Source organism: Lagopus leucura, unplaced genomic scaffold, assembly GCF_019238085.1.
Source record: "Lagopus leucura isolate 7727_CA_CO unplaced genomic scaffold, USGS_WTPT01 Super-Scaffold_100157, whole genome shotgun sequence".
Taxonomy (NCBI): Eukaryota; Metazoa; Chordata; class Aves; order Galliformes; family Phasianidae; genus Lagopus; species Lagopus leucura.
In genome coordinates this window covers 30,750,367-30,774,861 of record NW_024962334.1, presented here as the reverse complement: position 1 = coordinate 30,774,861, position 24,495 = coordinate 30,750,367, and the positions used below count along the sequence as shown (strand labels likewise).

The following is a 24,495-nucleotide window of genomic DNA, read 5'->3' as shown; positions in this document are numbered from 1 at the left end:
TAATAGTGAAAAAAGAGAGAAATGCACAGCTAGGAAAGAGCAGCCAAATCATGTGATGTAGATTTTGTAATGAGCATTGTATTCTGTATCCATCAGATTTATGTTCATAAAAGCCCAGTGCTATGTTAGAGATGAGTAGAACCTTTAAGTAGTGTCTTAGCATGAATACTCACTGTTTAAGCAGAAAAGTTCTTTCTGTTGACATTTTGTTCTCAAATACTTTGATAGGTTTTGAGTCCCTATGGGAATATAAAGTCCTTTGCAATGATCCTCCCAAAAACCTTCAAAAAGGAAATTCAGCACAAATATTTGCCATTGTGAGTTTACTACTGCGTGACTTTGAATCTTCAATTGCAGTACCTGTGTGCTTCTGGTGGTAGCCCAGTCTGTGAACTCACTTTTTTACTTTCTGCCTGAAGCTTTCCATTTGCTTTTAGAGCTGCTCCCTGGGAGAGGCTTTTGTGGTAATAAAAGGCTGTCGTCTTGTAAGATTTTTGTTGCCTTGACCTCTTGCAGTGATTTGTTTGAGATGTCTGAGGAGGACAAAAATGAGGCAGTAGTAATTATACCTTTTCTTCGGAATTACTCTATAAAAAGCTCCAAAGCTTAAAACAAACTTACCTATGGCTACTCTGATGCAGTTGAACACAGTTTTCCACACAGTTTTCCACTCAATGAGGGACAGCTGGCCACATCTGAGTCTTTCTTAAGAGCCAGACTGGAATAATATTACTTGTTGAGCAAGAACCAGAGCTGGAATTGTTCTGCAAAGAGCCAAAGAAACTGTAGGTGCTGGTAAGCCAGTGGGAACGTTACCAGCAACAGTATGCCAATGTAGTTTCAACCCCATAAATTATTTTACAGTGGCAATAGGTCTGTGAGAGTGTTTATGTTTGCTGTCTGATGTCCCTCTATTTCATTTTTATCATGTGTGATGGATGGAATGTTTTTATTCAGCAGAGAGCTTTTGGGACAACTTGCCTCTAGATAAGGACTTGGTAAGCCAAGGAGCAGTGGTTGTCCTTTGCGAGCAGCAGCCAGGAGGGCTTGGGGTGAAAAATGCCTGGTTCTTTTCTCAAGCACTGATTGAAACTTGTTGATGCAGGAGAAAATGAGAAAACTGAAGGAAAATGCCTACCAGTCCATTTTCTTGCTATAGAGCTTGTTTGTTTTCTGAGAAGGAAAACTGGAACACTCCAACCCATTCCACAATAAGGGTTCAATATCCTTCACATATCCGTCTCTTCTGATCTAGCTTTAGATCATACAATAGATACCAACCCCAAGCTCTTCTACTGCTAGCAGACTTCCTATGTAAAAAAGCCATTCATAGACTTCGCAGTGCTGCTAGCTGTGGCCCAGCTGGGAGCAACATCCATCTAAGCAGTTCAAAAGAGATGGCTCAACAAAGATGACTCTGCGGTCCTGATAGCCCATGGTTATAACCTCAGATGGATTTTCTCATTCTGCAACCTTCCACAGAGACCCTAAAGCATAATGCATGACATGAAGGGCTTTAGGTCTATAGTGGGAATACTAAGTCATGGCCTGAAACAGCAGTTCAGCTCCTGATAGGAAGGCAGGGGCCAACCCAAAGGAGCTCAGGTGTATGCAATGCACCTGAATGACTGGAAGGGGTGCAGACAGGATCCACCCCTCCCCAGACCTCATTTAAGGGTTCGCAGTGGAGACGAGGACATCTTTTGCCAGAGATCCCTGCCTATCTGAGGCCTTCCAAGAGTAAGTAGCTCTTTTTTCCTTCATTTCTATCAGTGGTTGCTGCATTTGGGCTCACTCTTGTTTGCTGTAGCTGAAGACTTTGTCACTCTGCTATTATCATCTCATTATAGCATTACTAGGTCTTACTATAGGTCTTCCAAAATGGCTATATAGTTGTCTATGAGATACATTTAACACATTTTTAGTAATAAAAAGAATTATTTATTGAAGAAAAACCTTAATCATATGGCTCCAAGAAGTTATGTCCCATCATATATATATCATATATGCCCCATCAGTGTAGTTGTACAGAAGATCATAATGGGAAGTTCTGAATTGTTTTGCTAGAGAAATACGTAATGAAGTATTTGGTTACTAAAATAATGCATTCCTTTGGAGCTACATTAGGTAACCAAAAAGGTCTCAGGAAAGGAAAAACTACACGGGGAATTAGTTTTTATTTTATAGTCAATTCATATGCTGAGGATTCTTAGCTTATTCTGTAAGACAAGAATCAGTAAGTGACAGGCTTTAAAGTGTCACGCTTTTTAGTGAATATTTTGTCTTTTAACACAAAATAACTTGAATACTGATTAATTTTTTGTTTTAGAAGGATGCTTTTATAATGAGCAGACGTGAAATTTAACAAGGAGAAACCATTTTCTGCAAAAATTGTATTTCATTTTATGATGTTCATTTGATTGTTTTCAACCCTCAAGTTCTAGGAGATCTCTTCTTCTGTAGTAAAAATGCAGGTCCCAACACTGAGTGTCTCCAAGCCCCACACTTGAAAAATCACACCCATGATCTCTCCAAGCTCTGGAAACCCTTAGGATCTGAAAATGAAACAACTCTGAGGCCATGAAAGTGAAATTCCACCCACCTGTATGAAATCATAGTAACCAATTTTTTCCTGGGTGAGGTATGGCAGGAGAGAGGGAGAAACAATCTGGGCTACAGAAGTGTGAGGTCAGTCAGAAAGTCCTACCCAGTCCTTCTTCCTCCTTCTCTTGCAGCTGCTACTTTTTCTGGACTATTGACAGTATCAGCAACTGCAGTTCTTCAAAAAGTGCAAAGCCAGAGCTCCTGGTACTGCAGACAGTTCACAGTTAGGAGCTCCTCCTCTGTCCCAGTGTGGTCTCTGTTGCAACCTTCCTTTTTGACTTCAATTTTCCTGTACAGCTGTCCCCCACGATCTTTTTCATTTATCCCTGTCTTTAGACTTGCTTGGTATTAGCTGCCTGATTAATTGAGCCACATGGGTCCTAATACAGGGTTGCTCAGGATAACAGGAACTTGGCCAATTAATTTGTGATTTGAAGTGGTTTCAAGCAAGTTTATATATGGAATGGCAAAACAACAGCTAGCTAACATGGAAAATCTGTGACTGATGTTTCCCAAATCTGGGGAGATTAACCAGTAATAAGGCATACTGGGCTCACTCTCATTTGCTGTCTAAAATAGCCTCCAACTACCAGAACAGTACACATCGGTAGCTTAAAAACTGAACACCAGCAGCACATAAGCCAGAGGTGCTAGCAGAAGTTACTCAAACTAATAGAGATTGGTTTATGAGTAAAACAGCTTAATGTCTTTATCAAAAGGCATCATAAGCTGTAACCGACTGTTGCCATTGCCAACACTGACTGTTGCACTGCAAACACTTTAATTAAAACGCTAAGATTATTTTTTATCCATCTGCAAGTGCATGGTTTTCAAGTTATGTATAAACTTTTGAGAGCTGTCAGAAGTACAAATGTTATCTCTGCTTTTAGACAGAGATTACACCAGAGCCAAGCAAAAAAATGAATAAATACAGGTGCATAAATCAGATTTTGGAATGCAGACTGGATGAGATTTGGGAAGGCTACATCCAATGGTGAAACCCTACAGAAAGAAAATCAGAGTTTTGGGATGGAGCGGGTTGTACTGTATGGTCAGTCTCCATCAGCAGGACGGCTGCTCCTGAAGTGTTCACAGCTGTGCTGTGTAGAATATGTGAATGTAATCAGAGAATGAAACAAGTGGGGAGAAAGAAGTAGGCTTTATACTTGCCCCAGATTAATAGCAACCTTAGGAAGCTGTATTAAAAACTGGCCAGCCTTTAGGCCAAATAAACTAACAGTGTGGTATGATGAAATTGGCTCCTTGGAACAAAGTAACTAGATTTGTGTATGTTGGCAGGAAAAAGATCTCTAAAACTTCTCCTAGACTATTATTCTTGCATCTCTGAGGTGGCCTTGTATGAAGAAACTGTACAGGTGATTGTGCATGCCCAGTTTGGTTTTGCCATGTGTACTGTACTTGATGTGGAAATATTTGAAAATATCTAGGGGGAACAGGATGAGATTTCTATGACCCCCATGCTACAGGTTCCTGGGTGGGACCACGACTGGAACTGTAAGATGGCCGTGAAAAGAGTTGTCAAATGCTGATCATTGTTTCATCCCTTGAAGATGGAATGAAGCTTGAAAGCCATGTCCACAGCGATGAGGGAGAGCTGCTTCGCTCTGATCATCAGTGTCACTTATTGAAAGGTTTGATCTGGACAAAGGAATCCTGGCTGTGTGGTAGAAAGATCAGGAGGTCAGAGCCATCCCTAGGGCCACTGCCATTTAATGGACTCATCTGTTACAACTGATGGTGATCTTCATAGATTTGCATTACAGATTTAAGTAAGAAAAGGTTAGTAGTATGAGAGATGAATTAAGTGAAAGGTTTTACACTTAAATTATGTATTTTAACAAGAGAAATACAAATATAGATATCCTGTGATAGTGAAGGAATGGTTATTAATCATTAATAAAAATACCTTGCATGCTAAAAGATCATTAATATCAATAGCTTTTTTCTATTTTGTTAGCAGTAAGATTTAAACTGAAGCTTTTCCAGCTTCAGGCTATGAAATAAATGGATTCATGAAAGCAGAGTCCTGCTACCTACTCTAGAGTTTGTCAATACTGACTGTTCGGTCTTGGACTGAAAGCTATTCATCAATTCTTCTCTAACAGCAGTGTTTCAAAGTGCAGGGACCTGCCTCTCAGCTGCACTGTCTTCTCAGCTGTACCCTGTTAGACAAAGAGGCTCAAGTCCTAGAGGGCAATTTTTTTAGGTATGTAGCAGACCTTTCCACCTGAGGGCATATTTCCTGCTCTGCTGTCTCTGATGTAGACTGTGCTTCAGAGAGCCCTGGATGAAGGCTGCATTTAGAATATTTTCTAGCTGTGTTCTCAGTGTTTCAGCTTTCACATACAGCCTCTGACTGAGATGGAGCAATCTGTTATTCAGGTAATAATTGAATTTGAATTCTTTCCACAGAAGAAATGTTTTGGTTGTGGCAAAGTTGGAGGGTTTTTTCTGATTTTTCAGAAAAAATGACAAAGCCATCACTTTTCTCCCCATATCTTCTTTTCTGATTAGTCTTGCTGCAGATCGAGATTGTCTTGCCTTTACACCTAGCCCAAAGGATGAGGCCAGTCTCTTTGGCAGTGTGGCCTTGCATCCATCTCCAGACACGCATCCACCCCTCCATGTGTGCATCTATCCATGCACTGTGGCTGCAGCCATTGCTCTCACCCTGGCATTTTATAGCAGATTGTCCCAATTGCTCTGGGCTCTCCTTAACACAGGCTCCCTGAGACAGTGTCTGAATACTGCTCTGAGTGCCTTCAAACAGCACATTTGCTTTTAAGAAACAACTCTTTTCTCTCAAAGTGCCTTTGGGAGATTAAGTGTGAAATGGGCATTTATATGGTCCTTGTCTATTATAGATTTTATCTGCCTTCTAAGTTTCCCTCCCCTGTTTGCTAATGGAAGTCAAATTGTTAAATCCATGGTGCTAAACTTAATGTAATTATCTCTATTCCGATGCTTTCTTCATAACGGGTAATAACTGTGTGCTGTGTAGATAGACGTTCCCATAGTACTGTCACAAAAGTGTGGGGGTATGGAATAGCTCACAGGTTACTGAAGGCTGAATTTCCAACTTTGTATTGTAGCAAGAAATCAAACTACAGATTTGTATTATTTACTCCTTTTTATGAGCTTAAATCTTTTCTTTTACGTTTTTGATGGGGTAATTAACAAAAATTGCAGCAAAGGACAGTTTCACAGGTGATGCATCACTGTATGACGTGTACAATGCTAATACTCAGTAGACACTGAACAGGAACATTTCACAAAGCTGATACCACCAGAGGTGTTCAGGGGAAGGATAATGGTGGTTGGTCCTGTTCTCGAGGGGATCGTAGTGAACTGAGGTTCTGTGCTTCACAAAACTATAGACTAAATATCTAGGTACCTACATATTTAGGACAAATTGCAAAAACTGTAATTTAACCTGTTAACTAGAATACCATAACTGTACAATAATTGTCTGTCACAGAAAAAAAATCCAGCCTGGCATAATTTGAAGTCTTTTAGTGTGTGCATCCCTTCCTTTGCCTTTCTCCTGGCTTGGCTTCTAGTCTGGTAGATGAGCTGATATGTCACTTACAATGTTTCTTCATTTCTTTGGTTCTGAAGTAAGCTTCTCATACTTTATCTTCTTGAAACGTACTGCTAAAAAGGTCTACACAGATGTAAGCATTCATCTAATAAGCATTGCTCATCCAATTTGCATAAATAAAAATAACTATTCATACTTTATGGTTTATGAAGATTCCCGCTTCAGTCGAACTCAAGTATTGTGGAAAAAAAATGCAGCAAATATATGTAAAGGATTCTTTTCCCCCTTAATTTGAACCATACTTTGTGAAATGGTGGAAGAGTTTCTGGGCTGAATTTTGTATACCAAAGCGAAGTCTGGAAAACAGTTGTTAACATTTTACAGCTGAATTATGCACTCCTGAAATGTGTGGGCTTTCCACAAGTTCACGGGGAGAGCACGCCCTCCTTTTAATTTGCTGTGTGTGATGCTGGCTTTACTAAGCTCAAACACTTTTTTTTTTTAAAGTTGTAAATGGTGCAAGGTCTGTGCCTGTTTCCCTATAGCTGTACTTCTCAAGATTTATTTTTTCACTGAGATTTCTTTTTCAGTTCTGAAAACATAATGTAGCTTCCAGTTTTAAACTTGCTAAAAGTAGAACTTCAACATGATATTTAGGGGGGAAAAATAACACCTTAAAGGAGATCTGCACAGGACTTAGGAGTTTAAATTTCTTTAGCCTCCCAAGGGATGCTCTGGAGGGTTTACATATTTGCCAAATATATTTCTACATAGAGAACTACTGTCACATCTGTCTAAAAAAACAAACAAAAACTACTGTCACAATTGTGTTCTGAGGAGACTGAGACTAAGCCTGATGCAGAATGGAAACTGAGTGCTTTGAATGCAAATATTGTTATTCAACATCTAATGAAATCTTCAACCTCTCCATGTGGACGTAACCTAAGTTGTTTGGTTATACGTTTTCCCATTGGCCAACAGTCGTTAGAAAGAAGTAAAATAGCATGACGACTTCTTTGATAAGCGTATGGTCTATAAAGTCTTCAGGGAGCTGACAAATGGGTTTTTTTTTAGGTCTTGTATCAAAGCATTTGAGAGATATTTGGATTTAAATTGTGCTTTAGTGATGTAGGAGCTGAGGAACCAGGCCAGCCTGAAGATGGATTTCTGATGTCATTGTCCAGCAGTGCTTCACACAGCATTGATGAACTTTGGAGTCCTGTGGCCCCTCAAGCAGGTGTGTTGGTGAAGGCTGGGAAAAATGGTGAAATGATATAATAAGGCATAATTTAAATGTAATGTGTTAATGGAATCAATGAAACATAACAGTGTTGGGTAATTCTTAAAGAAAAAAGGGATACGCTCTCTACAGACAGCACTACAGAATTGTTTCTACCTACCCTGTGAGTGCCATTTCTGCCCGTATTACTGTTCTATGTTCTACATTGCTGCGGTTTTTATTTTATTTGGGAACTTTTGGCTCATTGCAATGAGATGTGTAAGCTCTATGGCAACGAGAGAGGTAGAGAGGTGGCAAATTCGTAAGAAAATCAAGTGATCAAGAGGAAAGAGCAATTTCATTCATGCTGCTTAGCAGTCTCTGCAGAGCACGATTTAACTTTGCTTAACATTTAACAAGAGCTTCATTTACGTAAAAAATGATGCAACTGAGGTGCCAGAGCTCCTAATAAAAATCCCTGAGGCTTCTTAAAGGCTTGTGGCAAAATTAAGGAGCATTAATTTCAGCTTCCTTGGTATTTCTGAGAGAAGTGTCTTTGACTGTAGGAAAAACTGAAAATTATTATTTAGAAGAAAATGCCTCATTCTATTGAAAATAATTTCTGTGAATGTTTTTATGCTTCTTTTGAAAATATAAAAATTTCCATTAAAAATGTGTGAAGTGAAAGAAATATATCCAGTTTTCAGGAAGTTCAGCTAGAAAAATTCTGGCATCCTCAAGAAAAGCACCATTTTGCTTTAATTAAGAACTTGAATTAAGAACTAAAAATGAAATGCATGTACACAGAAATCATAAGCGTTAACACAGGCACACAAGTGAGGGGATGCTGAGTGCATGTGGGGGTCTCCACAGCAGAGGTGCTTCAAAGTAGAGTGGGATACTGTGGCAAGAAGCCCAGGGCTCACCTAGATGTGGGGTTACCATGTCTCTGAGAACAGACCCCCATTTGGATGGGGCTGCCCAAACGTCTCTGCTAGAGAAATGAAAAGCTGAAAGAGACTTCGGAGAGTAAAACAAAGTAGAAAACCTCTAAGTGTACAGATAGTCATACGTGTTTGCCTCAGACTGAAATAAGGCATGCTAATGAACACTGCATCCTTTCCTTTTGGTGTGACCTTTCATAAGCTCCTTGCAGCACCTACCCTTTTAATTAAAGAATGTCTTTAATTTCTCAGAAAACTTCAATGATAGTGTTGAACTGCAAATGTGCTTGAATAACTATTCATATATCAACAGATAATTAAGCATTGATCTGTTCTCAAAAATATAACAGCATTTGGCAGTGGGTTGGACTAGATAATCATAGTGGTCTTTTCCAACCTTCATGATTGTATAAATCTATGATTTCTGGCTTGTTCTTTTTTTTAGAAACCATAATGGACAGGATTTTATTAAACTATGAGCTAGTGCAAGATACTTAAAAAAAAATCATGTGAAGAGTACATCTGCAGAATTATGTTGAATCATAGAATGTCTTGGGTTGGAGGGGACCTCAAGGATCATCAAGCTCCAACCCCCTGCTGCATGCAGGGCCACCACTCTCCATATATATTATCAGGCTGCCCAGGGCCCCATCCAACCTGGCCTTAAACACCTCAGGGACAGGGCAGCCACAGCCTCTCTGGGCAGCTGTTCCAGCACCTCACCACTTTCTGTGAACAGAACTTTCCCCTAGCATCCAACCTAAATTTTCATCCCTTCAACTTAAAAACCATTTCCCCTTGTTCTGCCATTATCTACCCTTACAAAGAGTTGGGTTCCCTTCTCTTTATAGGCTCCTTTTAGGTACTGGAAGGCTTCAGTGAGGTCACCCCATAGCTTTCTTTTCTCCAAGCAAGCCCAGTAATGGCACAACATGGATTGCAGTATCTCCACCATGTTCAACTGATAAAATAGTTTTAAGGGAGTTTTGTCATGCAGATCCATCAAAGTGCAGCTAAGGATTGCAATAAATATCCTCTGTCTTGCTGAGAGATTGGTCATAGTAGAAACTCCTGGGTGCCACTGGCTGCCTCCATACATTTCGGCCCCTTGTGGCCAAAAGGTGATAAAGCTAGTCTTGTGCAGTGAGCCAACAGCCATCATCCTACAATGCAATTACAGTGATTAGACTTCTTTCCCTGTCAACAAGAGGCAGAGAAAAGGAGTCTCTAAGCAGATGGGAATTTCCTTAATCCCATTATGTGAAGCTCCCTTTTTTCCTCAAAAACCATGGTATCCCAAGTGGGATTTTGTAAGCATCTCAAAGCTTGTTAGTGGATTTTTTTTCCCCCAGTTTGTTCCTGCAAAATAAAGCTGAAGAGTCGCACACAGAGAGAGGCAGGGCAGCTGGACAGGAGGCACGGCAGGAAGCCTCGTAAATGCTTCCAAACTGAGCTAAGGCGGTAATCCTCCCTTTCGTTCAGAAATCCTCACAGGATAAGCATTGCTGCCTTGAGGGGAAAAGAAGGAAAACTTTTTCTTCCTGTGAATACTTAAGCAGAAGGGAAATTTCACAGAGGAAAATGATTGTCATAAAGGTCATAAATCTTCAAGGAGCTTAGTAACACAAAGTGTCTGGAGTTAAACAATCTTTAAATATCACCTTAGAGAAACTGAAGGTCCCAATCCCCAGCCTTCCTCCTCTTCAGGATAACTTCCCTCTGACACAAAGAGAAAAATGTGGGAATCATTACCTTCTTGCATCATTGCAAAGCAAAACTACTCCATGACATTCGGAGGTCTGGCCACACAGGCACAGAGCAATCCCGTGAGTAGTTCTGGGCGCATATAAATCCCGTAAGCCCATGCTCTATCGGCACAGGCTGTACAGGTTAGAGCTTTCCAACCACCTCTGTTCCCACTATTGACTGATGAGTCTTTAAACTGCTTTCTCTATTTTGACAAGCTTGTTTTTTAATGATCTAGCTATTTATGGCAATTTGTTCAATAGTTAGAAATTAAATTAGGAATAGCGTGAAGTAAACAAATGGAACTTGAAAACTTACTTTGGGTTGCTTTTCTTTCCTCCCTCCTGCCTGCTTCAGTCATCCAAAGTTTTACGCTGCAACTGAATTACCAGGAAGAGTATTAGTGGTCCTGCAAGGACATCCTGACTCCATATGGATGAATTTGCCACTGCTTGCAAGGTCTCCTTGAAAAGAAGAGAAAGAGCAGTCAGCACCAGCTCAGAGCCTCCTTTTATGCTGAAATGTCTTCAGCCTGAGCAGCAGGAAAAGGATCAAATGAGTTGATCTCAAATCTCTTCCAACTGCTCCTGATGGAACCCGGGTTGGAAAGGATGGTCATACAAAATTGGGAAGGCATCTAACATGATTCATGAAGTGAGATATCCCAGGCCTTTGGTGGTGCTGAAAGAAACACTTCTCATGCAGTTGGGGTGTGCCAGTAGTAGAAAAAAAATGTTTTCATTGTCAGGAGTAATGGACATCGCTGTAATTGACTGTCACAAATCCTATAGGCTGCAAAAGGCAATGACAATCTCTCTCTTGTATTTCCAAGTTGCACGGGAACCCCCAGACAAACCACTGCTGCCTTCTGTGGTAGATATTTTGCATTCTCAGGACCGAGATTGTTCCTCCTTTGGGTTGATCTGCTCCAGCTAGATCTGCATGTGTCTGCAGAACTGCCATGGAGGGGAAGGATGAGGACAGTCGGACTGCCTTCCAGACTTTACTTCCAGAGACAAGAGCTGATGCTGTGAGCAACGCAGTAATTCCACACATCTGGAAGCAGAGGAAGCGAGCTTAGACCTCTGTATTTTGTAGTATCCATGGAAATTTCCTGTGGGAATCTGTTCCGCTGCTGAACTGCTCCAAATAACAGAGTAGATGCTTCTCTGAGGAAATTAAAGATACATCACATATAGTTCAAAGGTCTGTCCAAAGTCTGGTTCTAGTTTTTTCTTTAACGTTCGTATGCTTTAAAAGCAAGTAGCCTTATTAAACGCACAGATGACACCAGGCTTGGAGAAATGGCAAGAGCGATGGAGTGCAGGACTTGAAGTCTGAATGATCTTGCCAAATTGAGTAGTGTTCTGGTAAGAAAAAAAGGTCAACTTCAGTAAAGACGAGGTGACAAGGTACTTAGTGAGAACAAGTAGCCAAATGCGGGACAGAGCATGACTAGCTGGCTAGTATCTTCTAGAGAGATCATAGAGAATCCCAAGCCAAACCTAAGTTACTGACCAGGAGTGCTATCTCCTGAGCTGTATAAGAAAAGTCGTGCCTACAAAACAAAAATACTGATTTTATTATCACATTAGTGAGTCCTTGGCAGGAGGATCAATTACACCTGATATGGGGCAGCAGAGGGGAGTTGCTGCATTCTGAACTTTAGTACACCGACATGCATTCCTGGTGCCTCAGTGTGCCCATTGCCCTGCTGCCCTCCTCAGCTCCTTAGGGCTGCTCCAGTTCTCACTCCTGTCGCAGCCACCAACTGGATTGTGCCTCCGTGCTCCCAAAGGAGGCTCTAGGGACAGGGCAGGAAAGCAGCTGCAGGGTTTTCTGTGTTTCAACCTCACAGCGTGTGTCCCCTATTAAAATATAGAGGCGATACAAGAGCAGGCAATACATCACATGTTTTTAATACAGCACTTGAGATTTGAGGCTTAAATATGGGAAGTCCCATCTTATAAAGGCTATCTGGCAATCCCAGTTGCTTTGAGAAAAATGTGGATGACCTGGAAAAGCTCCAAAGGAGAGCAATAAGAATGATGAGCTGTCCTGGAGGATTGACAGAAATGGGGTTGCTGAGCTGAAAGAAGAGAGCACTGAGGAGGGAGATGGCAATAATTCTATAATGTAAAAATATACTGCTGCAAAGAAGAAGGGAATAATCTGCTCGCCATGCTTATGTTGGATGAAACAAAAATGGGAGTTTTTTATATCACTGAGGAAAATTGAGAGTAGATGTTAGAAAGTGCTTCTGGACAGGCAGGACACTGAAATCGGATTGCCAGGTGAAGGACCTGGGACGTGAAGATATTTGATATTTTTTGCTGTGATGTTGACAACGATGTTTTTTTTAGGTACTGCCTTTCCATGAATCCTTTGTGACACACCTATCAAAGGAAACTGGGGAGATCACCTGGATAGGTATGATAGCTGATGGTCAGACTATATCAATTGCATGCCTTCTGCAGTGTTCATGAACTTCATAGTCCTTATAGGAGTATTTGCTCCATCAAGTTATCAGAGATGTTTAAATTTTGGAAGGTAAATTTTCTTAAGTCTTTGAAGGGTTAGAAATTCCATTCCCACTGAAAATCTTGTCCCTCCATATGGAGGTTCCAAGCTCAATTTGCCAAGAGTTCATGACACTATGATGGGAAACCACCAGCCTGTAAGAACAATATACATTAATCAAGGAAGAACTGCCAAAACTGTGATTAACTTATCATTTTAATTACAATACATGATGAAACATCTATATTAAATAACTTTAGTAATGACTGAGCCTTGCAGTACAAGCTGTAATATGATTTTTCTGTAAGATATTAATTTGTCTTAAGACTTGATTTTTGTCTAACACAGGTAATGATTTTACACGGATATCTTCATAGCACAAAATGAATTATTTCTGGACAGAGATTTGTTTCTGAAATGCTTTTGTATTTTATTGTATTCCTTTTTTAGTATTTGAAGTTATCATTAAAAGGTTATTGAAATTTCTCACTGTTTCCTCGCTTTTTTCTTTTTGAAGCTATACAGATTTTTGCAGGACATAATAAAGGAGAAACTGTTCATAAAATATTTTTTTAATGGTTTTCCATTGTTTTTATTCAGTCAAAAAGGTGAAATCATTGCCCTTGGGGACAGTTTTTTGTTTGCAGCAGCACCCCAAAGACAGTATAAAGATGCATTTAGATAGTCATTGCCCTCAGAAATGTCAAATTATCAAGTTTAACATACTGAGCTACAAATTCCTACCAGCTTTCAAATCCAAAAGGAGCAGCGTGGGAATTACTCTCTATATTACATCTTTAAGCAAGCATTTCCTGTATTTCCTAGGTGATAGAAAAATATAGTGAATTAGAGAGGAAGGAAAAGGGAAAAAAAAACGATAATCAGATGTAGTGGGAAAATTCTAAAAGGTCGTTTCTTGTTTTTGCTCTGTTAGCCTCTGGGCACACTTTTCTCTGTTTCACTGCCCAGCCTTTGCTGGTGTTTTTGAGATAAGGAAAAGTCTCATCCCCTCCATAATGCAGTTCTGTTCCTGGGTGAAGAGAGCACCCAAATCAAAACTTCTCAAGAGGAACAAACATTGTGAGAAGATGCTTTCAACCAAGTCTTCCCCCTTCGATTCTCCTCTCTAATATTAGATTCTTCTTCTGGCACTGACATCTGACAAAAGGAAATAGTTAGGATCAGTTCACAGAATCACAGAATTGTAGGGGTTGGAAGGGACCTCCAGAGATCATCGAGTCCAACCCCCCTGCCAAAGCAAGTTCCCTACAGCAGGTCACACAGGTAGGCATCCAGGCAGGTCTTGAACATCTCCAGAGAAGGAGACTCCACCACCTCCCTGGGCAGTGTGTTCCAGTGCTCCGTCACCTCACTGTAAAGAAGTTCTTGCTCACATTTGTGTTCCCTCATCCTGCTCTGAAGTGCTAGTTCAGCTTTGACTTACGCATGTTTTTACCTCCATAATAGGCTTTACACTCAGCCCAAATTAAATTAGTATTTTAGCTTTGGTTGTTCGTGCATGTATCTGTCACTTAGTCAGCATCTTTATCTTTCTTCCTCTTTTTGGCAGTGTGACCAAGTAACTGAAAAAGTATTTCCCCATGTCTAAGCCATTTTAGATATTTCTTTCAGCATACTTCTCCCAAGTTCCTGCTATAAAGCTTCATCACCAGTACTGCTCAGAGGCACACTCATCGTCCAGGAACAGGATCCACCTCTTCCGTTCTTAGTAGAGGTTCCAGCTCAATATGGTTCATCACAGAACCACAGAGTGGCTTGGGTTGGAAGAGGCTTTAAGGAGCACCCAGTTCCAATCCCCTGTCATGGGCAGGGTTACCACCCACCAGATCAGGTTGTGGGCTCAAACACCTCCATCATCATGATGAATACACCGGCTTCAGATGCATTATGCCACATATATCCCTAGGAAGGAGTGCTATAATCCCTGTGGCAGTGAAAACAGATCAAGCCTCTGAGATGCAGGCATGTCAGAATTCTGAGCATGAACAAGCTACTATAAAATAGCATGCCTTACCTCTGTCCTACCTGCCTGGGAGATGGAGGCTGAGACCAGCTCCTTCATTCCTTTCTTCACCTTGAAACACACTCTACTGTGCCAGCAGCAACATGAAAGGGGGAGTAAGGTGGAAAACAGCAGTGCTGCCACTGCGTTATGTATCCTTTATAATATTTCTTCTTGCTTCTTTCATTTTGATTTGCATATGGAGAAAAAAAGAAAAAAAAGAAAAGAACATTTCTCCACAGTTCAAAAGAGGCAGACCTGTAGCATTTCTCATTTCTTAATGATGAGATAAAACCCTGATCATCTCCATCGAAGGCCGTTACGGGTCTCCAAAGCGCCAGCGATTCAAAAGCTGGGCGCTGCCCTCGGGGTGATGCAGCACCACCATCTGCTGGCCTCCGGCTGCACTGCCGAGCTGCTTCGAGCTCATCGCGGTTGTCGTTCTCACGAAGAGCTGGACTGCAAGAGAGTACGGTCAGAGCTTGTCACATGTGGAATATGCCTGGAAAGGACAGAACAATACAGGAAAATAGATAAATACAAGAGCCTAAAATCTAGTAGAATCATGGGGGACACAAATGAAAAATAGCATGGTATTTTCATGGTCACTATAAGGCTGAATTGATAAATTTCTTAATTTAAAAGGGATATATATATATATATATATATATATTTTTTTTTTTTTGTATGAGCAGTCATTCTATTTCTAGCTTTTTCTAGACACTGTGTGCTCAGATCAGCAGCTCCCTTTCTGAGGAGACTGCAAATAACTCCTTTGCCTGCATCTGTAGCAAACAGAACTTTTATACTGGAATTCTTGTTGACCTGGAAGTGAACACTGTGACATGCCAGCTCTGCTTGTGTTATTGAATCCTTTTGGTCTGATACTGCTTTTAACCAAGTAGATGAGGATTAGTTGAGTGAGCTGGAGTTGAGTGGAAGTGGTAGACAGGATTAACAGGAATGCTGCTGGGCGTGATTATTTGTCACTCAGTAATTAGTGCAGCATCCACACCTCCGTCAGGGGTCCATAAAACTATCCTGTCAGAGCACAGAGTTCCACACCTGCTCAGTATTGGAGTGTGTGCACTGCAAGTGACACCACAGACCAGAGCTCAGAACCATCCTTTCCACAAGCCTGATGCCTTGCACAAAGTGCTCCCTCCATAGGGCCACCTCTTCAGCGCACCCACCGTATCTTGCCAGTGTTGGTGGAGCAATGTAAGATAATAGGTTGCTATGTTCTTTACAAGCCTTTGTTACTGCAGTGTTTCACTTTGCTATATTTCTGCTCTAAGACCATAGATGTTTTTTCATCTTTTACTGCTCAGAGTGCCAGGATCACCTCTGATATTGTAGATAGAATCATAGAATCATAGAATTACTCAGGTTGGAGATACATTAAATAACATGGTAATAACAACTTACTTCCATTAAACAAGAAAGCAGACCCAGCACACAGTTGGCTGCTTTGTCTTTGACTGCAATCAGGAAGTTTGCAGGTGTCTGCTGGCCATAGGAGAGCTCTCATATTTTTCCCTAAGCTCCAGGAGGAATACAGTGAACAAACACCACATAACTCATATCAGACAAATGCTCTGCCTTCTACATGACATTCGCAACCTATGAAAAATGAAGTTTTTCGTAGTTCTTAAAACTTTTCCATTAGGGTCCATCTGGGGCCACAGATTGCCTTCTCTGAACATTCCCACAGCCAGAACTCCCTACAGCCACCTTCTCAACTTTCCCAGCCCCTAGAATTCATCTTTGCTGGTCTCACCCTTTCCTCCTTCCCCTACTGGTTTCCTCCTTGTGCCCTCTCAGTTGTCTCAAGAGCAATAGCACGGAGGTGATGCTGATAATCCCAGCAGGGTTCATCAGCTGTACTCCAATCATCCTCATGCTTTGCCTCTAAGATCATGACACTGTTTTGAAGCATTTCACAGTGACTGAAATGTAAGAACATGAGCTATAAAATTTTACCAATGTACTTTTATTTTTGCTGAAAACATAATGTTTATGCACCACTATACAATACAGCCATTTTTTTAAATGTTACCAGCTTTTGCAGATGTTAAAGTGAACAATGAATGAAAGCTTCTTACTAAGTTAACACTTCTCTTATGTGAATATGTAAGTATATATGTAGATAGGTCTACCAGTGGCATTCACAGATACATTTCTATTTAAATAAGTATGTTTTTGCATCTTGATAACAGTACATAGTTATTAACATTACACACATAAGAATTTTAAAAGGCCAGTACTCCGCTTTTCATGGAGAGGAAATATAAGAAAAGCATACTTTAACCGTACAAATTCCATGTCAGTACTGTAGGACTTCCATTTTCAGTAACTATTACATATCCACATGTGTGTGCATGCATGCAACATTTAAACAGTTCCAACTTTCTATGGTTAACATCTCAGTTATTTGCATAGGTTACGATCATCCCAAGTCCTTCATTTTAATGGGGATGGTTTGTATAAACATTCCTGAGAGCGCTGCATGGCAGTCAGATATACTGAGGTCCTTTGCACTCTGAATGTAGGCAGTCATGTTGGGGGCCTGTTTTCCTTGGGCTAAAATCTCTTGTTTTTTCTTAATTTTCCTCAAAGTAGATAAAATGACAGCAGTGTAAGATACACGAGTGCCCACCTTGCACAGGATTTATCCAGAAGAGTTATATTCCTTAACATTGAAATAGATGTTTGTTAGCTGTCCCAAAGTTTTCCCTTGGCAGCAGAAAGACTCCATCTCACCTGTCATGGCACACAGGTCCTGTCACCTCTTCGGTGGATATACCATTTCTATCAAAGAATGAGTTTATTACAATTTGCCAGTTCCCATCTCCTGTCTTTTTCCTTTGCAGTGTATGAAGATTGTAAAAGAAGCAGAGTATCTTATTTTACATTGTCTTTGAGACACCATATGAGTATTTTTATTTATGGAGATTATTCCATACTCCCATGTTTCTTCCCTCTGGGAGAAAAAGAAGAAGAAAGTAATATTTCCCTTTAGTCTCTACCCTGTCTTCTCAACACATGGGCACACACTGTTTGCCTTTGATAGATTTACTCTGTGTTGGATGCAGAGACTGATAATAACACTTTTTATCCCCCTTTACTGAAAGCATACTTCAAGCTGGAGGAAGTTCATGGAGCGGCCAGGTGTGTAGGAGTGCTCAGTGAGGGGCTGCGAATGCTCCTCAGGAAGCAGCACAGGATTTGGTGCAAGATTAAGATGAGTAAGCCCCAACCAGAGCAGGCATATGATGTGTCGGCACGTCAGGCTGCAAGAAAAGCTGAGAGGAAGGGTCTGGGAAAGCCATGAGTTTGTTGTTCCCAGGACTCTCCTTCCATAGGCAGCTGTGTGCTTCTCCTTTTGCAGAACCAGCCCTGCCCAGGGCAGTCTCCAAAGGGGTTCCGAATCCCCAGCACAAAAGCAGTCTAGCAGTGTTTCAGCCCCACCACCTGATATTTGCACATCTTGCAAAAACTCAGTATTTTTCTGCATAATCATGAAACAGGTTCCTCCCACCCAGCCTTCTTTAGGAAGAATTAAGACAGACTCTTCATGAATCAAATTAAATAGAGTCTTGCCCATCATTTCAGTGTATAATAATTCAGGTGGAATCACCTGCAGATGCTCCATCTCTCAGTCACGCTCTCCTTCTTGGAAATCTGTGGTGGCATCTGCTTCAGACAGAGCCCTCAGAAAGAAGAATGGGACGAGTTCGTTCTCAGACAGCAACTGAAACAGTAGCTGTTCTCCTATCTATTCAATGTCATATAATAGAGGTATCAGCAAATGTTCAACTCTGGTACGTTTGTAATCAACAGGACAGACGCCAGGTGTAATTAGCAGTCAGTTCTGTAGTTACGCTTCAGTCAGTACATCAAGTATGCCTCCAGCTTACTGTGAAAAGTATTGCAGTTCAAATGAGCAGGCTACTCAGCCACATCTACATTCTCTGGGCAAATGCAGGAATACAATGGAAAAGAGAGAAGAGTACGGAATTTTGTACATTTCTAATAGGCGTGCAGGGAAATACAGGGGAAGATATGAAAAACCTGACTTGAAAAAGTCCCAGCACAGATGTATAAAGATGACTTCTTGGCTGCAACTAGTTTACAATAGGTGTTAAGTCTCGGTGCACTCAGAAAAGAAAAGCAGTGAATCATATTTAAATACTCTTTTTTTTTTTTTTTTTTTCAATATAACAGCTAGTAGTCTTTTAATTTTCTTAGTCTTCAGATGAAACCCCTTCATTTTCTCTTGTCATTTGCATTTTAAACACACAGGTAAAGAACTGCTCTCTCCTTTTCTCTAAGGTGAGGACTAAATTCTCTCCTGAAGTTTAGCATAGAGAGCACTGCCGTCTCACCAAAGAGAACGCTTACAAAGCTCATCAATCCCTCAGTCATCCTCTTCCAGCAGATTTCTGACGTTACCTTCCCACACCTTTACTCTGCTTTGTGCCTTTTCTCTCCTTTTGTTTTTTCCTTCCTCTGTGCCGTGTGCTGAGAATGGGTGCAGTTGGAATCTCAGCAGGACTGTGTCTGCTTCTATTTCCATATGTTGCAGGGAGCAGCAAATGGGTGATGGGTTTGGCTCTGATTTATTGCTTCTGAAATAATGAGAGATGGTAGAACAAGGAAAAGGCACAGGTACACAAAGGTGCTTCTCAGGACATTAAGCTTTAGGACAGCCACAATTGTGAGAATCAGAATAAAAGTAAGTAAACCACTGAGATCACCTGTAAGAAAAAACACATGTAAAAACCAAGCAGCTTCCATATACTAATATTGTAGAAATTAATCCACATACATCACGTAAGACAACTTAGTAGCAAACTGTGCATGAGTTTTACATTTGTAAAAAGAGCATGAGTGTAGTGACAGAAGGAAAAAAAACCTTACAATGCACATCACATTAATTGCAGTGGGAGGAGCACTGCTTAGCAGCAGCTAATTTAAAGCTGGGCCCTGGGGAGCTAAGGAACTAGGTGCATTTGCTGGCACAGCTGTGGTTGTCTCAGAAATTGTTAGGGCTTGATGGGATGTGTGGCAATCAGCTGCAGCAGAGCAGTCATCTGAGAAAAATAGTACCAATAACTGCCTCAATATTTTGTTTTTAACAGGTTGATAAAAGTGAGATATTCCAAAAATTAATTTTAGTAATGGCTGATGGTAATGGTGGTATGATATGGTGAAAAGAATAGCTTGAAGTATTTTTAACATCAAGCTCAGATAAACCCTGGAAGGGCATATATTTGGGAGGTTCCAGTATTGTAGCATAATTCTCCATCTTTTTAAATTACTGATAACCTTCAATTATTTTTATGCTGCTGCATAATTACCTTTAAAATAAAACCTGAGCTGTAGCTTTAAAAAACATATTTCCATTACTTACATAGAAAAAAATAATTGGATGTCAGGCTGGCTGTTTGAGTCAGCAGATGAACTGGCACAAAGTAAAGATAAGCACTGAAGTCGGCTCTGTCAAAAGAAACATTCCTAAGTTTTGAATGAAGAAGAAGCTGAAGCAGGAAGGTAAGAGTTATTGGGAAAGTTGTAACTGAGACTGGGTTTGGCTGCTAGAGCAGGAGTATGGCAGTAAGCATGGCCAGTAAGGGGTGATGTTTAGAAAGATTTCTTGGGTTACATGTATGGGAAAAAACTGATATGAAGAAAGAGAAGGAAGGAAAAAAGAAAGTTCTGTGTTTAGCATTCTAGGTGAGGGAACAGTAAGCTGGTTTCAAATATGATAAAGGAAAGGAAAAGTTTATGATTTCCAACTGCAAAACTTACATACTTTAAAATACGCAGGTAAGAAAAAAAAAACCTAACAGAAGAAAAATGAATGGTAATGTAGCTGAATCCATGAGGAAAAAGCAAAGTGTCTTGAGAGAGAGGAGGGCTGAAAGCAGAGCTGACAGGCAGATGGGAGGGGGAGGGCAGCCACAGAAAGGAGGTGACTGATAGAATTTTCGGAGAACTTCTGTGAAAATCAAGGTTGGTTTTTTTATCTTTCTCAAAATTATGGTTTTTGCAAGCAATGTATGACAGGTTCTTTTATAGATTTATAAAATGGTTTCATTATTTTTCCAAAGACTAAGAACTACACAAAAGATCTTAACGACAGCTCGGGGTCATTGGGCAACACTCTTGCACGTTGTTTTAGTTGAACTGCAGGGAGGGAACACAAGGAACTTCCATTGGGAAGGACAAAGCAGCTGAGTGGCTCCAGGACAGAGCTGCACCTGGCTGGGTGTGAGCACCCCCTCACCTTCCCATGGAGCTGCACCACCAGCCTCACATGGGGAGATGGCTGGGAGCAACACATGACTGATCTAAGCTCCTTTGGGATACTTCATCAGATGGTTTGTGCAGAAAGTCAGGCCCTTACAATCAGTCAAAAGCCACTGAGAGCTTTAGGAAAGATGTTGAGTTGTAGTAAGGCATTACATGCAAAATGCTGCTTTAGAAAGGTCCTGTGTTGTTTGTTTGCTTTTGGCATCCCTCACTGTAGCACAAAGATAGTTTGTCTTGTTAATATCTGACATCATTTCTGTTGTGTTGTAACTGCTTTTGGCAGCTCAATCCCATAAGCAGTGTCCAACAGTGTTTAAATCAAACTTTCCCTGGAGAAACTTTTAAGATCTTCAAGCCTATATCAGAAGATGGCATCATCCCTTCAGCTAAATAGAGCTACAAATAGCACTAAAGGGGAAAAGGATTTTAGAGATGGACGCTACTTCATCATAGCCATCTTATAACAATTCTTAGCGTCAGTGTTGTTACCTTTCTTATTATATCGGGAATTTTGTTTTGTATGTGGACTTACTAAATCCTTAGCTTTCAATGACAGGGGTTCGCATGGGACTCCAATATTTTTTGTTTGTTTCAAATTATTCAATTAAATGAAGTCCTTTCTACCTAGCACTAGTGGATTCTGGCTTGTTTGCTGTTAGTAAGCTGCCCATAAGCCAATATGCCCTCTATGGCCTATTCCTTACATGAATGTCTTAGACAAGTATATAATACTTTGGTCATATCTCCATATGCTGATTTTAGCATATCTCCACATTTTCAGAGACACTTCAGCTGCTGCACGTTTGAATATGTTCTGCTCTAATTCAATAACAGCAAATGAAAGTATTAGTGCACAGCTTGCTTAGACAAGCACCAAGACTGGAATTTCTGTGCTGGACTGGCAGACTAATATCTGAATCCTTTTTTTATCATATGCTTCCACCAAATGTTTTTCCAGCAGACATATGAATTGCTTCAGAAAAATGAAAGGCACAGTACTATTGAAATTGCACTTTCCTGTGTGAAACCATAACCTGTAGTGTACTAAGCCTTTTTTGAAAACCTGTGCCCTAGGCTCCTTACAGTATTGAGGGTCTGTCCAGACTCTTTTTACTTCTAAGACAACTTATTATTATTTCATTAATTATTTCAGTCCATTTGTCTACATGCAAGATAATCTCCAGGTGATGTTGTTTTCCTCCAGTGAAGAGTGGACGTTTCCCCATTTATGGGAACTGCTGAATCATGGCCTGAACCTCTGATTGACCACCTAAGACAAGCACTGAGTCAGCCACAGGAGCACAGGTGAAGGCAATTCTCCTGTGCTACCGGAAGGGGTGAAGCCTGGCTCCACCTCTCCTAGACCCATTTAAGAACTGACTGCCACTGAGGAAGGATCTCTTCCTGTAGATCACTCCTTGTGGAGAATGTTGTGAACCTACAACATCAGTAAGCATTTTCCATTTATTATCTTCCTGTTACAATAATTTTACTTAGCCTAACTTTCCTGTATATTTCTTAATTATAACATCTGTATATTCATTGATTATACACCCCATAACCCACCTTCCAAGGGGGTGGTGGATTGGTTGCTGCTTCTAGAAGTGGACTTCAGCTTTTGTGGCAATACACAGGGCCGGACTTGCTCCTTGCTCCTGTAAAAAAGAAGGAAAATGGTAAAAGGAAGATTCCCCATTTCAGAGGGGAGTCTATGATCTTCTAGCACTGGCAATCATTACTCTCCCATCTCTTGCATCAGTTCTGCTCTTCCCTGCCACTGCTCTTGACCCTGAGCCTGCTTTGCATCTTCATGCCTCACCCTAAACATTTTCTGCTAAGAAAGGGAAGGAATCTAAGAATGAAGACAACATTTTCTGAGCAGACCATACTAGGAAGAGAGGTACAAGCTACACGGTCCCCTGTAGTTACCACAAACTCCACAGAACCCCCCTCCTTCCCCCACCCCAGACTTTCCTTCACCTTTCCTTTCTCTTTCCAGAAGACTCCCTAGTCATCCTTTCATCTCTGCTTCAGATTTACTTTTGCCTCCCAGAGCTTTTGCAGCTGCTGTAGCGCAGCCTTCTAAAGCTCTCACTTTGATTTCTAGTCACCCCAATTCCTAGACACTCTCCATTCTGCAATCTATACGTAACACTTATACGTCTCTTTTTCTAATCTCAGCCTTGTCCTATTCTGGTAGTTGCCACAAAACACGTATTCATTTATTTAATATGTAATTTGGGCAATAACATCTAGTTTGGTTTTAATGCTTACTGAAGGTTTGAGCTGGACTGTATCCTGTTGACTATTGAAGAATTTACTGTGCAGTCAGGTATGGGGGTATATTTTGCACTGAACTTCCCTACATAAACAAACATTCAGGTCTTGCTTCAGCAAACATTTCTTCACCTTACCAGCACATACAGGTACTCGTTGACTTTCATATAAATAGCACAGCATGTGTATGTCAATATTGAAATGATCTGAGATCCTCGGGGTTGAATATATTTATGCTAAAGATAGCATTATGTTTTTATATCCACACTCAGCATGGATGCAACTAAAACAACAGTTGTATCCAAACACTCCCATATTTGTAGTAAGGATAAGAAGCTATTCTTGTCCAGGCTGGGAAATTTTGTTTTTTTCTCCGAAAGATGCAAGACTAGATATCTCCTAGAGAGTCCATGTGAAAATGATGAGTAATCAGTAGTTGGCTCCACTTATCAGGAGCATTGCAAAATACTTTTCAGGGCTTTGTATTCAGACATTCACTTTATTTTTTTAAGATTAGTTTTGTGAGATCCTGCATGTGTAAGGTAACTTGCACACTGGTAAACAGCAACTCTGCTAGAAATGATAAAAGTACTTCAAAGCCATTCTCAAATGCACAGACTGGTACTGTCAATAAGAAAGGCTGGGTAGCCTTTCTTGCATTTATGACAAATATTTGCATCTTTTGGATCATTTAACTTACTTGATACATGGAAAATATTTAACTGTTAATACAGTATGGATTTGTCATTGGCTGTCTGAGCATTGCTCAGACATTGTCACCTGAAAAAAAATGTGCTAGAAGATGTGGGAGAGAAAATAACTAATCACCTTGTTTTTTGTATAAGCATGTTCAACATGCCATTCCAAAGCATCTCTGAGACTACTCACCATAGAATACTGAAAGTGTTAACTCTAAGCCTAAACTCAAAGTGAAGCACATACTCCAGGACATTCTTTGAGTACCTGTGTTCTGATGCCTGGCACTGACAGCTTCAGTAATAACTAATCATGTGAGTACATTAGTACGCAAGACTTGAATGCTCAACTATTTAGAAAGGTGTTTGCTCATACAATGTGAAAACATATAATGTGTAGCCTCAGCTTAGACTGGAGAAATACACAATGCTGTAGAAAGGGGAATTTTTCCTTCCCAGCATGGGATAGGAATAGATCTAGCCATCCCGCCCCACTGCACCACCACTGCTAGAGCTCAAATATCCTTTCTGAATAGAAACAGCAAGAATTAGAGCTAAGATCTCAGTGAAACCTGTCTCAGGGTATT

General features: G+C 40.6%; 1 long non-coding RNA gene across 1 annotated transcript; it reads left to right on the top strand.

Annotated features, from left to right (window-relative positions):
• Positions 1 to 1,714: 1,714 nt before the first annotated feature.
• On the top strand, positions 1,715 to 11,006 carry LOC122189719. Its single transcript, XR_006181940.1, has 3 exons — positions 1,715 to 1,740; positions 7,291 to 7,403; positions 10,433 to 11,006. It is a non-coding gene; the product is annotated as an uncharacterized LOC122189719 (long non-coding RNA).
• The last annotated feature ends 13,489 nt before the right edge of the window (positions 11,007 to 24,495 follow it).